General features: G+C 32.8%; 1 non-coding gene across 1 annotated transcript; it reads left to right on the top strand.

The window, feature by feature from the left end:
- The first annotated feature begins 2,625 nt into the window (after positions 1-2,625).
- LOC143389095 (U1 spliceosomal RNA) lies at positions 2,626-2,785 on the top strand. The gene has a single exon (XR_013090099.1). It is a non-coding gene; the product is annotated as a U1 spliceosomal RNA (small nuclear RNA).
- The last annotated feature ends 2,376 nt before the right edge of the window (positions 2,786-5,161 follow it).

The following is a 5,161-nucleotide window of genomic DNA, read 5'->3' on the forward strand; positions in this document are numbered from 1 at the left end:
GTGCTTGATTTTATATTGTATTTTATTCTTTGGTTTTTCAGTGACTTTATGCCTAAAAAAATTCTTTCCTATCACAAGAGTACTATTTGATAACTTAATTTCATCCTTTTCTATGCTTCAATAGGGGAAGGCCAATATGGTGCATGCTATGTTTGTTCTTCACTAAGATGGTCTGAGTGGAATCCTAGACCTGCTCCTTATTCACTGAGTCAGGCCAACTCCTATTTTGAGACACAGTTTGTCTTTATTCTTAAGTTGGGATAATACCTACTTCTAAAAGTTGTTGTAAATATTAAAAACTATGCACAGGACACCAAGTAAGCATTTAAGCTAATGGCAGTGATTATTTTATTCCCTTGAAATTAATTTTTGGTATAGTGACTAACATAGATAACAATATTTAGTGGACTCAGTGACATATGCCTGAAATCTTGGCTACAAGGGAGGATGAGGTTGTGGGGGTTGTGAGTTCAAGCTCAGCCTGGGAAATACAGCAATACCCTATCTCCAAAAAGAAAAACAACAACAAAAAGAAATTAATTTTTGCTCCAAATATTTGATCAGATTAGCAGTATTATATATTTCTAATTCTTTCCTTCTAAAGACCAGCTGAATAGATCAAGCAGATCAGGAGGATGGAGAAGTAAAAGAAAATGAATAGAAAATTATATTGATCAAATTGTATTATGTGCAGGTACAAATATAGCATAATGAAACCCACTAATGTATAGTTACAATGCACCAATTAAAATAATAAAAATAAATAAGCAAAGGACAAGATATCTGAAAATTATTTTGCCTTCTGTGACTGTAAAATGACAGTAACATTTTATAGTTATTAAATTTCTATTTGAGTCTGCAGTGGAAAAGAGGGTCCCTATTTTAAATGATTTTTGCCCATGTGCTCTGGTTCATTCTAATGAGTATGTAGGCTCTTCTTCACAGTATTTCAGATAAAATAGCCTGGCAATTCTACCCAAGGGAAGGGTGAATAGAGCCAAGGGCAGCCATAGATCCTGTCTATTGGCAGCACCATCAGTGAATACACCTTTCTTCACTCCAATATGCTCAGAAGGCAGGACCAACCTGAAAGAGTAGCCATACCAAGTGCCACATGAATGGCTGCAACATCAGCTGCCCCACCTATTCTGCCCACAGCACTGCCAGAAAAATCTTGATACAACACTTCATCCTCAGTTTTCTGATAAAACTTGAGTAACAAGGATAAGGCAGTAACAAGGATAAAGCAGAAAATTATTCTACACAATAGGCTGCTGCTACCACATCTATTCTCATCTCATCCAAAACATATTTTGAATATTTTTTTTAAATGGAAGTAAGCCCAGTGCAGATGGTCCTTCTAAGTAATCAAGTTTCCTCTCCACAAAAGCCTAACTTGTAGATTTTTGAAAAATATTTTCCTACAGATATTTAATTTAGCTCCTATCCAACAAAAGGAAATGGAAAGAAAATCTCCACTAAACAATATGAACAACTGTAGGTAGGATTTTTACATTTGCTTCCAAATCTAAAAGAAAATAAGATTTGAAGGCAATTTGCAGTGACATAGCACTGTATCTTCAGACTAAGATCTGAATCAGTGTGAACACCCAATTTGAGCACAATTTGAGCAACCGTGGATTGTTGACAACTTAGGTTAGATAACGTCTAACATTCTCTGCTTCAATTTCTATTCACCAAAGATTACATAAATTTTTTATTCCCAGAATTCTATGGCTGACACTTTCCTACACTGTCAGTTCTCCAGTGGTTTCCTGAAACACTATTATCTAGTGTACTCAAACATCTGCATCTATGCAGTTCACTTCTGTGTCTACTATGATGAAGGTACCACTGAAGACTGACCTAGAGAGAGAACACAGGTAACTATAAAAACAGAGCATATGGAAATTAAAGTTGAATTTCTACAATAAAAGAGGAATTTTGATGATCAGAAACTTAAATAACAGTATTGTCCCATTTTATGAAAGAGGAAACTGAAGCTCAGGGAAGTCAAGGATCTTCACCATCATCACACAGGCAGTAGCATGCGTTCCATGAAGTAGAGATATTTTAGTGTGTTGTGTAATACCATAATTATATACTCCAAAAATCTTAACCTTAATTCTAGGGGACTGAGGCTTAATCCTAGGAGAAACTCTCTTCAACTATCACCATGTCATGTTCTAGAAAAGAAGTCCCAACACCTAAATGGCATTCTTCACTGAATTCAGATGACCCACCTGAGCCATTTGAATGAGGGAAGTAGCCTAAGATGGAGATGCGGACAGGGGTCCAGCTGCCATTATACAGAGACAGCCTACTCTTGCATATCTTGCAACCAACCTCTTAATGTCTTCTGCAATTCCACAAACAACTGAAATTCTTTTCTTCAATTCTAGTTAGCTCGTTCAATGACAGAACACCCAAATTAACATCTCTGCTAGGTGATAACTAATTAGTTTATCCAGAAATCACTTGTAAAGAGCAAAGTTTAACTATTTCCACTCTTTAAAGTCATTATACTGTGAAGTACTAAAAGAGATCAAGAAACAATTAGATTAAAATTAAAATTAGGTCATTTGCTGAAAATATCCAGGTTTCAGTAATTCATTAAAAAATGATATACTTACCTGGCAGGGGAGATACTATGATCACGAAGGTGGTTTTCCCAGGGGAAGGCTTATCCATAGCACTCAGGATGTGCTGACCCCTGCAATTTCATCAAATGTGAGAAACTTGACTGCATAATTTATGGTAATAGGGACTGCATTCATAATCTTTTATTATGGTATATTGTTAAAACTATTTTATTAGTAGTAGAATTATTGTTAATTTTATACTGTGTCTAATTTATAAATTAAACTTTAATATATATATATATATATATATATATATATATATATATATATATGAAAAGTCTTATTACATATAGGATTTGGTTTGATCCATAGTTTCAGGCATCTGCTGAGGGTCTTGGACAGATCCCCTAAGATAAACAGGGACTATTTACATTAAATGTTCTATATAAAATGAACAATTCCCTTATAATCAGAAAGTACCAAATTTAACTCAAAAAATAGGAAGACCTGAATCATCTATATCAATCAAAGATTGAATTTCTAATTTAAAAATCTTCCCACAGAGGTATCTCCAGGACTGAATGGCTCCACTGGTGGATTCTATAACACATTTTTTAAAAATCATACTAATTCTATGCACATGTTTTCAGAAAATAATGGAGGAAAGACTAATTCCCATATCCCTTTAGATCTCAGTCTTACAAATTCCAGGACCACTCAGATAACAAAATTAGACAAAAACATCACAAGAAAACGTAACTATAAATCAACATCCATTCTGAAAAATGAATGCAAAAATTTGAACAAAATTTAACAAATCAAATACAATATATATTAACTAATATATATATGTGTGTATATATATATATATATATATATATATATATATATATATATATATATATGTGTGTGTGTGTGTCTGTGTGTGTGAGTATGTGTGTATCCCCAAGAGTGAGTCATTCCAGGAATGGCTAGGTTGGTGGTTTAACATTTAAAAATCAATCAATATATTTCACTACATAAATAGTATAAAGGAGGAAAACCATATGATGTTGTTGGCCTTTGACACAAGTTATGATTAAAAAACTCTGAAAACTAGGAATAGGAGAAAAGTTTCCACACTTGTTCAAAGATATTTATGAATATCTGCAGCTAATATTATATTCAAATGTGTAAGGGTCAGTGATTATTGGCCAAGATCAGGGGCAAACAAGATGTCTATTTTTCCCTACTTTTTGGTAATATTGCACCAAAATCCCTAGCCAACTCAATAAGCTCAGAAAAATTAATAAAACGCATAAATATTGGAAAGAATGAAATAAAACTGTAGAGAGGACATGGTCATCTTAAAAGAAAACCTAAAGGAATCTACAAAATAAAACCTACTAAAATTAATAAGTGATCTTGGGATACAGGCTCAACATAGCAAAAATCAGCTTAAGTTTTACATAGGAGAAGTGATAAATTAGAAATAAACTTCAAAAAAAAAACTCCATTGAATAGCATTAAAAATAATTAGGGATAAGTTTAAGAGAAATATGCAAGAACTGGGCACCCAAAACTACAAAACAATATAAATGAAAATTAAAGAAGATAAAAATAAAATGAGAGAGATTCCATGTTCATGGTTCAGAAGATTAATATGGTCATTCACAAGTTGGATTGAATGTAAAATGATAAGAAATTTTAAATTTTATACAAAAATGGAAATGACCTAAAATAACCCAAACAATCATAAACTCTTGAATAAAACTAAAACACTTACTTACTTTCAAAACTTTTTACCACAGTGGGTCATTTTTCACCAGGTGCAATATGGCAAATGTGGAATTTGTATAAGTAGAGAATGAAACATAAATAAATACATTTATGGCCAACAGATTTTTTAAAAAGGGTCAAGGCAATTTAGTAAATTAAAAAAAATATTCTTTTCAACAAATGGCACTTACATACCTATATATCTGTAGGGGAAAAAAAAACTTAGTCCTTACACATATTTTAATTCCAAAAGGATAACCTACATAAACACAAGAGCTAAAACTGTTAAACTTTCAAAATAAAACAAAAAGAAAACCTTTGTGACCTTGGGTTATGCGAATATTTCTCACAAAACCACTAAAATAGTGATATGACAAACTGGACTTAATCCAAGTTTAAACTATTACTCCTTTAAAGATAGGAAAAGATTATAATACCAGTAAATGGTAAACTGAAATTCCATTTCAGGCAAAATAGTTCCTAAATCCCAAATGTTTACTATTACCTCTTGTGGTCTCTGGTACTTATTCTGGAATATTCTGCTCAGAAACACAACATAAATTGGCATGCATATCTAAATAAGCCTAAGAACATTCTTTAAAAAGTAGACCAAAGGTCAAGAAGAGTAGCCACCATAAACATTTAACTCAGACTGGAGTATGAAGCCAAAATTTCCAAAAAGTGGATGCTTTTTTTCCTTAGCATGTTCCACATGAATTCAGGAAAACACTTAATAAAGTGAAGAATGACCTGAAATGGAAGATCATGACCAGGGACCTGGGCCCTAGTCTTAATTCCTCACTGAGGAATATATAACCTTG

This window comes from Callospermophilus lateralis, unplaced genomic scaffold (genome assembly GCF_048772815.1).
Source record: "Callospermophilus lateralis isolate mCalLat2 unplaced genomic scaffold, mCalLat2.hap1 Scaffold_43, whole genome shotgun sequence".
In the NCBI taxonomy this organism is placed as follows: domain Eukaryota; kingdom Metazoa; phylum Chordata; class Mammalia; order Rodentia; family Sciuridae; genus Callospermophilus; species Callospermophilus lateralis.